Raw genomic sequence first — 14,852 nt, 5'->3', positions numbered from 1 at the left:
GATACCAACAACATTTCCAAATGTTTAAGTGACATGAATTAGCTCCGTATTATTCTGTAGTTCTGTTCTCCTGCTGATTTCTTCCAAACCTTCCTTTACAAGATGTAATTCTAATCCTCTCTAACAACCATCCTCATTGTACATAGTTTGATGCAAACTTACAATGTCAGTGCTGGCAGAGTAAAAGATATCTTTCTAGAGCCTCGTTTCATGAAACTTGAACCATAATTTATATCAGATGGAAAAAGATTGTTCCCAGTAGAGGGGGTAGAGAGAAGAAAAGCACTTCTTTCCTTTAAAAGGAAGTTTGAGTAGTTTTAATAACAAACCATTCTGGGCCATTGCTATTGTGTCTAAGAGGGACCGATGTCCCTCACTTCTGCGGTTTCTGCTTAAAACAGTGTCACTTGAATTCAATCAAGTATAGTCCTCTGATTACTTTTATTTCGGGGACAGATTTTCAAGAACAACTTCTAATTTTAGGTATTGTGACTGAGATTCTTCTCATTCTCTGCACTCCACTGATGTTCTCTGTGCGTCAGCGTCACATTAGAGGCGACAATCATCAGCTCTCCACAGAGGCAGCGGAAAGCTTGTACGGGTGGAGGTGAATGAGGGCAGAGAGGGCGGTAACTATCTTTTTGTATGTTTGTGTCTTCATGTTTAATTTCACTCGACCACTTTCACAAAATAAGTGACTTTTCAAAGTGTGCTTTAATTACTGTAATCCTAGAGACCAGAATACAGTCTGAAGCTATTCTAATGATTTATAATAAAGTGCAACATCTCCCTTCTCCTTTGTGTATGAGTCTCAGTTTGCATTCTTACTGGCCTTGACATACCTATAACACAAATCGTATCATTTTGGATATTTTAAATGTGCACATTACTCTAAAAAATTTTGCCCCTCTGCTATTAAAGAAAAACCAGGGCAGAGGAGCTGAAGAGGAGTCCGTATGGGTGCATGAATTAGGAAGCTCTGAAGTTTAATTCTGAAATATGGGGCATCTCTGAGGTTGTGACGCTCATTCAGATAAACACAACTGTCCTGAAAGGAAGTCTTCTTAAGCTAACTTCCTTATTGTTCTTAATTGCATACAGCTCTAGGTTTTTACCTATCTGGACACAAAGACCTGAATGTGGACAGGGATCATGTTTGAGCCAGGAACACAGGATACGTTGGTGAGAATACAAGCATTGTAAGGACTGAACAAGACGGCAAACGCAGAAAAAGGAAGGAATCCAGCATCTTTCTGTTTTAGGAATGTGGAGACATCATATACGTGTCCTACTTCAGAGCCAGACTATTCTCCATGTAACTTAGTGTTGGTCCCCTTAGGTCCTTAATCTCCTCAAAGTCGGATGTGGGTACTTGCAAATCCCTGTGGGCATAGGGATCTCAGCCAGAACTAGACTACATTTTCCTGAGCATTTCATAAAGTGACTGCTTAACAAAGGTGTGCACATGCATGGAGGGAAACAAATAAGGAATTATGTCCTCCCTCTAGGCTAGCACAGGTGAGATGCTGTGACTAAGCATAGACCTGGAGGGCAAGAGCAGCAGCAGCCGGTGAGGACTGTGGCTACCATGAGGATGGAGAGGGCCTTGACCTGGCAGGCAGCAGCTGGGGAAGAAACACACCTCTCCCCATGCTGGTCTCTGATTTCCTCAAAGTGGCTCCCTTCAGATGAAACTAGCTGGCAGCAGAGGGCACAGGAGGCCCCAGCAGTGCCATCCATGCAATCCATTCTCCTGGCTAAAGGTAAGGGTTGAGCAGCCTGGAGCGGAGCTGGGGGCACTCGGAGGACACCCTTGCAGTCTCCTCACATAACCCTGCTTCCTCATTCTGCTCAAGTTCTTGGCTTACCTTCTGGATTTTCTCCTCCCGTCCTTATGCTCTCAGTTTCCCTGCTTAGCAGGATTTCCTCACTCTCTGCTCACTGTCTGTGCCATCCCGTCGTGCGATTGGCACCAAAGGCCTCCTCCATCTGCCCGCTCCACGCCTCCCACCAGCTTGCAGGGCTTCACTTCCACATCCAGCGGGCTCCTCGCTCTTCTCTCCCGCCGTCACCCTCACCTGCGGGGACTCTGCGTGCTGTGTCTCTACCGCCTTCCGGAACTGGAAATCTTTCCGGCACCAATATTTTGAAGTCACGCCTCGAGGTTGCAAACCTGTCACTTACATATCTCCTTTAACATAGCACCATTTGTATTTTAAGTGTTGCGTAGTAAATCGTAATTGCCACCAACTAAAATAGACATAGGAAAGAGGAAGTGTGGGCATTTCTTATCATTTACCATTCACATCGAATCCTCTTCTCAATGTGATTGCAATAACAGCTCTGGCATAAAACACCAAGTAGCACGCTGGCCAGAACTCGGAAAAAAAAAAAAAAAAAAGAACTGCTTATTCCCTTCAAATTGCATTAAGCTTAGAGTTTCAGGCCTAGTGGGTTTTCTTTCCACAGGAATTTTGAAGATGCTGATTATATGTCTAGTTGCCAAAGCCCAGTTGAATCATTTAAATGATTGGTCCTGTGGTCACTGGAAACGCGTGGATGGAAGAGAAGGAATGATATTTACATTTCAGTCACACTTGTTATGAGAACCTAGAGGAAAAACTTCGTAGATCTCAGTACTGAGAATTGCTGTGCTTCTTCTGACACAGCTGGCATATTGTATCCTCTGGATATTGCGAATCTTGTGTATGTGAATCATGCTTTTCTCCTGGCTTCAGCAGTTAAATATTTTGGTGAAATTGGGGATTCACCCCAGCATGAGTTTTGTATATTACATCACTCTCATCATTTTATTTTTTCACCTTCATTTTCTTACATTCAGTCTAGTTTTCAAATATATTTGATTCCATCTATTGCCCCTCCAACTTTACCCACTGCAATAAGCAAGGTAGAGCATCAGTAGTTCTCTCCCTGACCACTGAGATAACCCCTGAGTGTTCTTTTGCATTCCCACTCACCTCTCCCCAATTTCTTCCCCACATAGCACTTTGAATACTTTTTAAAAAATATGAATCTAATTATTTACCCAACTTTTCATTTTGAAAAACAAAGAAAATTTGCAAGAATAATACAATGAACATCCATGTACCTGTCATGTAGGTTCACATTTTATCCTAGAAATAGTCATCCTATATTTCTTAACACAAAGGTATCCTACACAATCATAATAACTTTATCACACTCAGGAAAGTTAATATTGATACTCTACTATTTTCTAATATATAATCACAGTCAAACTTCCACAGCTGTCTTGACAAGGTCCTTCATAGCTGTTGTTTTTTGCTGTTGTCATCTGTGTGTGTGTTTTATCCACGATTTCCTCTAGTATCATGCATTGCATTCAGCTGTCTTGTTTCTTTACCCTCAATTTGAAGATTGCAGGTCCTCAGTGTTGCCATATATCCCGCAGTTTGGGCTTGACTTTCTATGATTAGCTTCAGGTTGACTTTTCATTTTTATTTTTGCAAGAACACTGTGGAATTGATGGTATACATTCATTCCATATGGCAGAGTGATGTTAATTTATTCCACTGCAGGTGATGTAAAGTTTGATCATTCGGTCAAGGTACTGCTCAGATACCTTGGAATATTTTCCATTGTAAATAGTCTCTTTTCTATTTGTAGTTGTAAGTAATCTGCAAAATGATTAATCTACTGTTTTAAAGATGTAAATCTAATATTTAGAAAAATTGCACAAGTCCTTCTACCTCTTTTTCACTTAAAGGCCACTGTATATGCTGTTTCCCCTCCTGTGCTCATTGTAGTGTTAGCTCTCATACTTCATGTCTAGGATCAAATGTATGTTGTCAGTCAGGCTTTCTCTGATTATCCAATCAAAGAAAGCCTCTCACCAGCCATGAGCTATTTGGTATCATGACACCCTGTTTGTTTCCTTAAGATGTGATTATCTGCCTGGCTACTTATTTATTAGCTATAGCTATAACAAGATAGTAAGCTCTTTAAGGTAGAAATACCAGGGTTGTCTTTTGCTCTACTGTTACCCCAATGCATTATGGGACCATCCCATAAACATTGTTGCATGAGAAAAATCAGTGCATGTATGAATAAATGTTACATCTTGGTAAACTTTGCATATTCATATATTTTAACATAACTTTTACAGCAAGAAGTTCAAGGAAATGGAGCAGAGATGTGGGGTTCTATACTAAATGTAGGCTCCTTCTTCCATAATGTGGAGATGTCACTGGGAAGCAGTTGTCCTGGCAGGAATTACATTTCCCAGCATCCCTAGCATCCACATGGCCATGTGACTAATTCCTGCCCTTCAATGTGGGGAGCCTTCTGTGCTTCACTCTTGCTCCTTGTTTTACAAAGTAGATGGAATTTCTCCATCAGCTCTTTCTCCCTGCCAGCTAGAAATCAACAACTTCAATGCTACTAAGGCTAAGAATAGCCACAGATAAAAGGATCCTAGATCCCTGAGTTAGAACAAGGAAGAAAGCTACTAGACTCTGAGGAGAATAGGAAAAAAAATCTTTCAGTGTGTGTGTCCATATCACATTTATGATCATTTATAATAGCATCCATCATGACTCTGAATAATATAGAAATAAAAGCTAGAAGACTAGTAGTCAGAAAGTTAAAGAAAAAAAGGTGAAAGAAAGTTGCGATTACTTTCTTTCTTATAAAATTCACTGTTATAATACTTTATTGGCAGTGTATAGTTTCCAGAAACCTCAAGTCATATAGAGTAGTATTAGGTCTAGAAATACTCAAAGTAGGAAACTTTGAAGAGAATTCTTACTTATAGTAGAAACAAGGGCCACACTTATTTTTGGGAGAGGTTAAAATGCAGTCATATTTAAGAGATGGTATGATTAAATCTCATTGTTTATGAGCTCCTATACCCATTGCTGAACTAATCTAGGGAAATTCCAATGTGATTTAAGAGACAATCCATCAAATCCTTTCTTTGTTGCCTCCAATGAATTCTGCTTGCTGAGGATAGCATTACTAATGGAAGAACAATCTATCTAGTAATTATCAAACTAGTGAGTAAAAGGATTTACTGAATTTTAGAGATGGAAGAGATCTTAAGCATATTTTTTAGTGGGCCCAGCTAATGTAAGTGCTTGCCATTCAGAGTATGATACAGCTGACCCCATCAACAAGAGCCCCTGACCAGATTAGTCTGGCACCTTTTGGATCCAATGCTCTATAACACTCAGACCATGACTCAACAGATATGATTTTAAAGTCATCATCTCTACTTCCAATTTGTTTCAGTTGTAACAGGGAAAATTTGGTAGTTCATTTAAAAATATGTATTATATCTCTGTACAGTTCTGCCTTCAATCAATGTGACTATTTCTAAACAAATATAATCCAAACACATTCAAATACTTGTGAATCCTGAAAGGTGATACCTTTATTCTTGTGATGGTGTTGCTACTCAGGCATTAAAAAAAATTGTTTCTGTGTTCCTGGATTGGAAAAATTAATATTGTAAAAATGGCCATACTGCCCAAACCAATTGACAGACTCAATGCAATCCCTGTCAATTTACCCATGACATTTTTCACAGAACAAGAACAAACAATCCAAACATTTATATGGAACCACGAAAGACCCAGAATTACAAAAGCAATCCTGAGAAACAAAAACCAAGCAGGGGGCATTACTCTCCCAGACTTCAAGCAATATTACAAAGCCATAGTCATCAAGACAATGTGGTACTTGTACCAAAATGGACATACAGACCAATGGAACAGAATAGAGAACCCAGAAATAAACCCAGACACCTATAGTCAATTAATCTTTGACAAAGGAGGCAAGAACATAAAAATGGGAAAAAGAGTCTATTCAGCAAGCATTGCTGGGAAACCTGGACAGCTACATGCAAAGCAATGAAATTAGAACACACACTCACACCATGCACAAAAATAAACTCATAATGGCTGAAAGACTTAAATATAGGACAAGACACCATCAAACTCCTGGAAGAGAACATAGGCAAAACATTCTCTGACATCACCCTTACAAATGTTTTCTCAGGTCAGAAATAAGAGCAAAAATAAACCAATGTGACCTAGTCAAACTGACAAGCTTTTGCACAGTAAAGGAAGCCAAAAAGAAAACAAAAAGACAACTTACAGAATGGGAGAAAATAGTTTCAAATGATAACGGACAAGGGCTTAATCTCAAGAAAATAAAAGCAACTTATTCAACTCAACAGCAAAAAAGCGAACCATCCAATGGAAAAATGGGTAAAGGACCTGAATAGACCATTCTCCAAGGAAGATACACAGATGGCCAATAAGCACATGAAAAAATGCTCAACATCCCTGATTTTTAGAGAAATGCAAATCGAAAACTATCAGGAGATACCACCTCACACCAGTAAGAATGGCCATCATTAATAAGTTCTCAAATAACAAATGCTGGAGGGGGTGTGGAGAAAAGGGAACCCTCCTGCACTGTTGGTGGGAATGGAAGCTGGTACAACCACTGTGGAGAACAGTATGGAGGTACCTTAGGAATATATACATAGAACTACCATACGACCCAGCAGTCCTACTCTTGGGCATACATCTGGACAAAACTTTCCTTAAAAAAGACCCATGCACCCACATGTTCATTGCAGCACTATTCACAAAAGCCAAGACATGGAAACAACCCCAATGTCCATTGACAGATGGTTGGATTAGGAAGAGGTGGTATATATACACAATGAAATACTACTCAGCCATAAAAAAGAATGACATATGCCATTTGCAGCAACATGGATGGAACTAGAGACTCTCATACTGAGTGAAATAAGTTAGAAAGAGAAAGACAAATACTATTTGATATCTCTTATATGTGGAATCTAATATACAGCACAAATGAACATTTCCACAGAAAAGAAAATCATAGACTTGGAGCATAGACTTGGAGAATAGACTTGTGGCTGCCAGGGGGGGAGAGGGAGGGAGTGGGAGGAATCAGGAGCTTTGGGTTAACAGATGCAATCTATTGCTCTTGGAATGGATTTACAATGAGATCCTGCTGTGTAGCATTGAGAACTATGTCTAGATACTTACATTGCAATACAACAATGCGAGGAAAAAGTATGTATACCTGTATGTGTAACTTAGTCCCCATGCTGTATGGTGGAAAATAAATAAATAAATAATAAATTAAAAAATATAGACTCAAAGATTTTGAAACTAAAAAAAAAAATCTACAAAAGGGAACTAAACATTGTATATTAAGAAGCTAGTATAAATATTTTCAATAAAACATGCTCTTTTCTAAAAAAATGTATTTAGGAGTTCCCATTGTGGCTTAGTGGGTTAAGGACCAAATATTGTCTCTGTGAGGATGCAGGTTCCATACCTGGCTTCTCTTAGTGGGTTAAGGATCCCATGGGGCAAGCTGTGGTGTAGGCTGCAGCTGCAGCTCCTATTCGACCTTGGACCAAGAACTTCTATAGGCTACAGGTGTGGCCATAAAAAGAAAAAAAAATGTATTTAGAATATGTTTAAGAACTCAAAAATTTTTTTTCACTTTTTTTGGGCAGTGCCTGCAGCATGCATGAGTTCCCAGGCTAGGAATTGAATATGTGCCCACAGCAGCCACCTGAGCCATGGCAGAGACAACACTGGATCCTTAACCCATAGCACCACCAGGGAACTTCAGGTTTTTTTACATTTTGATTACAAAAGTTAGAAATTAGATAAAGAAGAAAATTAAAACCATTCATAATTTGATCACTCAGAGTTAACCATTCTAAACATTGGTAAACAATGTAAAGTAATTCCTTTTATATAAATGTGTTGGGCTATGTTTTTATGTGTCTAATATAATGATGTATGAGTGATTTTGCATTTAAAGTTTTATTATGTATATTTGCCTATAAAATTAATGTCTAATTTTAACTATCATATTGTGTTGGACAGCATACCTCATTGTTTTGTTCAATATTCCAGCTACTGCAAATCAGTAGATAGGAGTTTAAAGACTTTTAATCTTTAAGTGGTGCAATTTTTTTTACTGTCCTTTGTGTTGGTTAACGTTCTTCCTTGGGGTTGCCATTTGAAAATAAGTGAAAGATATTGGACTTAATTCTGGTATGTAAGGTAGATGATGATTAATTTCAGGAATGCATTTTGAGTGAAATAAAGGGATGGTTAAAATGTAGTAAGACACTCTGAAATTGTCACAGAAGGCAAGTTCAAGAGAGGAGTTTCACAATATTTTGAGTAATGGAGGCACTCACTAAATAAATACCTATTGTTTTGTGTGGCAACTTTGAAGAAAAACAATCACTTCAATGCTAAGTTCTGGTATGGCTGCCAAAAAGTCAGCCCCTTGACTTCAGAGCTGTTTTTAGACTGTTGTGCACATCATCTCATCAAGGTAGAGAAAAAGGAATCAGAATCTACCTTCATATGTATGTATAAGAGAAAGTTAGATGCTGTCATCTTCTGTATCCTGTCTTATTCTAAAGAAAGAGAGAGAAAAAACAGAAAAAGAAAGAAGGAAGGGAGACAGAAAGGGGAAAAAAGGAAGACACGAAAAAAGAAAAGAAAGAGAAAGGGAGGAAAGGAGAGACAGGAGAGAAGGGAAGGAAGAAAGAAGTTGAAGGAAGGAAAGAAGTAAAGAAATGGGAGGAAGAAAAGTAGGAAGGCAGATTCCTATCCTAATAGTTCTACAAAGTAATTTAACAGGAGCAGTGTTATCACTACTTAAATATAATTTATAGGAGTTCCCATCATGGCTCAGTGGTTAATGAACCCGACTAGCATCCATGAGGACTTAGGTTTGATCCCTGGCCTCGCTCAGTGGGTTAGGGATCTGGCATTGCCTTAAGCTGTGGTGTAAGTTACAGCAGCTTGGATTTGACCCCAAGCCTGGGAACCTCCATATGCCACTGGTGTGGCCCTAAAAAGACAAAAGACAAAAAAATAATAATACTTTATGAAGCTAATCTTAAAGGTAGTGCAGACTGATGTTTTTCAAACTTTTAGGGACAATGATACTCTTCTGCAATCTTTTCAGTAAGCTGGAGCTCCAGTTACTGTGGAGTGTGCATTAATTGGAAATGATGAGATACACACAGCTATACATTATGCATTCCCTTCACAATCACAGAGGTTCCCCAAACCAACTTTTGAAAACCAGTTTTAGGCTGATGAAATCCTTCAGTGTAGTTAACCCATAAACCCAGGGTTGCCAAAAGGAGGGAAGCTAGTGCATTCCAGATAAAGCAAGCTGAACAAAGTTTTCAGAATCTACGGTCCTTAGAAATGAAACACCCTGACCAGAAATGGAATGTTGGTGCCTTTATTAACTCAGTATCCTGCTTATCCTCGAAAAGTGTACCATTGCACAGAATGCGCCTATTAAAATCCACCAAACTCAAGGAAAAAATGCCTTCCGGAATTACAGCCTATCTTTATCATGTTTTAACATAAGACTCCAAAGAAAACTAGGCTTTAGAGATGCATTTTTTTTCCAGATCTAGAAAATCCTGTCATCGCTTTCAATAAATTTAAATTTTCCATTACTTGAGTGAATCTTTTTAATAAGTATACACACACACACAAGTTCAGAGACAAAAACCACTTTTCTGTTTCCATCTGAATGTTTCTGGAATTAAGCCATGATATATAAAATCCTTACAACACTGACTAGACTATTCTGCATAAATAAATCTTAGACATGTAATAGTTAGAATGGATGTAGATGTTGGAAAGAAAACTCATCTCTTATGTCTGCATTTTGTGTTGTGAAATACTTTTCAGGAATATAAAAATATGGAAACAACAGGTTAAATACTGAAAAAGCAACCACTAAAAATTTGCTGTTTTCCTAATTATGCACTTCAATAAAAATTCAGGGAAAGAAGGAAATAATATAATTATTAAAGTGCATTGTGATATGTTCAGGGCTGAGCAAACTCTCTTATAAAATGCCACCATAAACAAGGTCTGGGAGCTTACAATTTGAGAGCAACTAAGCCAGGAAGAGACCAACACTAAAGAAGTACAGCCGTTAAACATTATTTATACACAGAAAAGGAAATAAGGGTTACAAGCAGGAGGGTAGTGTTAAAAAGTCATTGATTATTGCCTTTGTATATTCAAAAGGCAGAAAGATAATCTACTTTCCTAGATTTCAATAATTGGAAATACCAAGAAGGATAGAGAAATAGTGAATGAAAAATGGATTTCAACTTGAAGAGGAGACTTTCAAAATCAAACCATTAGTTGGGGTAGGGAGAATAATCCCATCCCAAAGACGTCCATACTCGTGTCTCCAGAACCCCTGCATGTTACTTTATGTGGGAAAGAGGATTTTGCTGTAATAAAGTTTAAGATTCTTGATATGGGGAAATTATACTATGTTATCTCTGTGGGTGCAGTGCAATCACAAGAGTCTTTCTATGGAAAAAAAGGGAGGCAGGAGTGTCGGAGAAGGATATGTGAAAACTGAAACAGAGGTGGAAGTGACAAGGCTGTGAGCTGAAGAATTCAGGCAGCCTCTAGAAACTGGAAAAGCCAAGGAAAGAGATTCCCCCTAGAGCTTCTAGAAGGAACACAGCCCTGTCAGCACAATTTGGACTCTTGGCCTCTAGAACAGTAAGATAAGAAATGTGTTGTTTTAAGCCACAATTTGTTACAACAACAACAGGAAACTAACAACACATTAGATAGGGGGGTGGGGGGGGGAGAAGTTTCGATTTCAAAGAAAATTCACCTAGAATCAGAATCAAATGCTCTCCAAACATGATTTCTCAGTTCAGGAAAGGTTGTGCTAGATGAAGTAGTAATTTTATTAATTTCTTTCTGCTGCTTTTGGGCCCAGTGGCACCTTCATACTAAGAGAAAACAAACTGTCCTTTCTTGTACCTCTACCAGGTACCAGTCAGGGTGGTGGTATGTTTTTTCTTATTATTTTATTTAATCCTTATATAAACTTGAAAATGAAAGTATCGAGTCCTATTTGCAAATGAAATAACTATTTTCAGAGGAAATAAACAATTTGACATTGTAAGTTAGTGACAGAATGAGAAATAGTCAATAATGGAACAGAAATCAGAGTGTTGGTAATTTGTATTCCCTTAAGAGAGGAAATATACAAACAAGATACAGGTTAGATAAATAGATAGAAAGATAGGCAGATTAAAAAGAGTATTGGATCAAATTACACAGAATTTTACAAACAGAATTTAGTGTGGCCAAAAGTTTGCAGAGCAAAGTTTGGCCTAGATAGTTATTAGGAGAAAAAGAAAGTCTTTTGGACACTCCACCTAAGCTCCTGGTTTTCCCCTCTATAAAAGAAAGATAACAATAAACGTCTCTCTCATAAAGAATCCCAAGGAATAGAACTGAATACTGTGACACTGAAGAGCTCTTTAAATGTTGATTCAACACTCTGTGGTCTACTTAGGATCCCCAAACCAATTTGTGACTCATTCAACACTAAGAGGTTATCTGTTCTGAAGGAGAAAAAGAGACATTGTCAATCAGGTGGCAATCAGTGATTCCAAAGGGAATTGAACATATTCTTTGTCCAAATGAACAGAAGATGTTGGTATGAGTTGTATGCTCTTGGTGAGAAGTAGATACAGACGAAGCTGGTTACCAGAGGGTGAGCACAATGCAGCAGCAGCTCCAAGACATCTTGGCTGAGTATCTCAAGTTAGGTCATCAAGCTGAATGAGGTCACCTAGATAAAGTTTAGACAACTGCAAAGCAGAACAATATGACCCAAGACTGGCTTAAGACCTCAATGCAACTACAGACCCAATGGCAGCTGGAAACTCTTAAGGACTAAATGCAAAGGAGAGAGTAATTTTGACATCAAAGGCATCAGTTTGACAAATGAAAATCAAATTGGATGAACTTTAATGCAAACAGCTGGGTGTGATGCAACTTAAAGAGGCAAATTTCCTGGAGTTAGCCAAATAGATTTATTAGAATCCTCCATACCTCCCAAGGAGAATGTAAATACAGGGTTTTTAAATGCTCCAGTTTTTCCATTCCAAACAATGGAGGGAAGAGCATAGTAAAATAAATAATCTGCACCACTGCACTTCTTGGAATGATTTAGTGTCTATGCTTGCTCTGTGCCAAGACATTTTCTCTGTTCCATCCACATTTTCCTTTCTCCCATCTTTCCTTCTAATGCATAGTAAATTTTATCTTCAGCTTCAGATAATACATCTGAATGTGAGATGACTGAGTCAAAGAGTAAGTGTTTGTCTGCTATAGGATTTCTCTTACTGAAACCTCCTCTGAATGGATAAGTCAAGACCCCCTGACACCTTGTGTGAGTGAGGATGATAGATAAATTTGCTTCTTAACATGTGTTTAGCAACTGGCCTTCTTATGAAATGCACCAAGTGCAATATGGATATACAGCAGCTGTGGTTTGGACCAAAGGGTAGGTAGCTCACTGGCTGAAGGAGAAATAGACTCAAGGTAAGTGGAAGAAAGAGCAAAACTTTATCATCAGCCAGTGAGGTGCTCAATGGAGTGGCTTCAAGGACATCTATCTGTTCTGTTTTGTAACAGTGACCCCCCCTTGTTCTGCTACCAGTGGTTACTCATTTGGGTCAGAATGCACACATCCAGTACAAAGGATTAAAGCTGCTGGAAAAAGCAATACTACTGCAAGTCTTATTTCTCTAATTCCTCTGCCATAATATAGTGGAAGCTCTTAAAGACAGTGACTCAAGAAGCATAGAAGCTGCTTGATATTGCTCATTACTGCATCCCCAGAAATTTAGCAAACTGTAGGATGCAGAGTAGGCACACAATACATATTTAATATGCTAATGAGTAACATAAGCTAGAAATCTGTAAATGAGTCTTGGCATGATTAAGGGTAAAGTGAAGGGTAAGACATCTTCTGTTTCATTAAGTCATCATTATCCATTTAACTTAAGTAACGGGATCTGCAGAGCAAATTCAAAGCTGTAAAATCTAAATTCAGGATTAATATGGGGGTTCGAACAAGACAAAGCAGAAAAAAAATCCTCTCATGTGTGGTATCATTTAATAGGGACTGTTTGCCTCATTTTAGAACCTATGCCATGATGTCTAAGTAGCATGTAAGAGATTTTAAGCTAATACACCACTTACTGAGCTTTGCTGGTGGATCAGTGAATGATTTCATTGACCTGAAGCTTTGTTCTTGTTCTTGTGCCCTCCTAGATTATCCTATTGATATACTGAAGAAAGACGCAGATGAGAGCTAATGGTCCCAGCAGATGTTAAGCCTGTTTTCTTTTTGTTTACTACCTGCAACTCCTGCTGGATTTAAGTATTTGGTTTTTCATTTGAAAGTATGTTTTGTTGACATAATAAGCTATTAAGGGCCAGACCTGAATTGAGGTAAAGATTTCCCTGAAAATTTATGCTTGTAAATCGGCAAAATAGAGAATGGAATAAGTGAACAATTTTTTGAACCCAGAAAGTCCTATGTGCAATTAGCTGATAAACCTGCAACAAAGCCTCATGAAGTGAAATCAAGGTTCATTTTACTAACCATATTTGGAGTAAGAGTCTTAAGATCTATCTAGATTTGGCAATATTCTAACAAGTGTAAGATTCTAAAAAATAACAATGCACAAACTACCATATATAGGATGGATAAACAACGAGGTCCTACTGTATAGCACAGGGAACTAAATTCAATATCCTGTGATAAACCATAATGGACAAATATATGAAAAAGAATATATATATATATACATATATATATATACATATATATATATATATATATATATAAATCACTTTGCTTTACAGCAGAAATTAACATATTGTATATCAACTATACTCCAATAAAATTAAAAAAATAACAATAAAGTGAGACACTGGACATGTAACTTTTCAAAAGTGATTTTTCAACCCAGGAGAGATATTTATATTTTAGAATAGTTCAGAAAAGAGTTTTCGGTGTATGTGAGTGTGCATGTTCATGTACATATCAGATATAAAATTTCAACCCTGAATTCTGATTACATTAGCTTATAAAAGCCAACACGACTGGTGAAGAACTTTGAAACTAAAAACAAAAATGTAAAAATATGTTTTGGAGTTGCTGCTGTGGCTCAGTGATATTGAACTGGACTAGCATCCTTGAGGATGCAGGTTCAATCCCTGGCATTGCTCAGTGAGTTAAAGATCCAACGTTGTCATGAGCTGTGGTGTAGGGTGCAGATGCGGCTCAGATCCGGCCCTGCTGTGGCTGTGGTGGAGGCCAGCAGCTGCAGCTCCAATTCCACCCCTAGCCTGGGAGCTTCCATATGCTGCAGGTGTGACCCTAAAAAGACAAAAAAAAGTAAAAATATGTTTTGAATATCAGATATTAGTGGAGAGGATGAGATCAACTTTATCTAGCTAAATAGGCATGGATTTTTCAAACACACTCACTATCAGTCCATAGTAGCAGTTGACTTTAGCATTAGCTGGGTGAAATCAACATTCTTCAAATAATAAATGAGCTCACCATGTAAAGTTGAGCAAGACCAGATTGCTCTCAATTGAATTTTAATGCTTAGATCCATTAAAATTATTTTCAGTTGGCAAAAGTTGCCTTTCTTCATTTTATTAAAACCTTCTCCCTCTCTCCTTGCCTTTTACTGCTAAGAAAATAGAAGAGACAGAAATTCAACAGATTTAACTACTATGCACTAACTAGATGTCTAAGATTAATCCAATTTAGGCAAATCTTGTATGTTTGGGGTGAATTAGTCCAGTGTCATTTTCAGTCTCTATAGAATCTTCTACTTTTGTTTTTCAGTGCCTATTTTTTAGGCAATGGGCCAATACATGTACACAATGAGGCTTTTGGGAAGCTGGTTCACCCCAGCA

The sequence above is a fragment of the Phacochoerus africanus genome, chromosome 2 (assembly GCF_016906955.1).
Source record: "Phacochoerus africanus isolate WHEZ1 chromosome 2, ROS_Pafr_v1, whole genome shotgun sequence".
Lineage (NCBI taxonomy): Eukaryota > Metazoa > Chordata > Mammalia > Artiodactyla > Suidae > Phacochoerus > Phacochoerus africanus.
Note: the sequence above shows the minus strand (reverse complement) of the source record.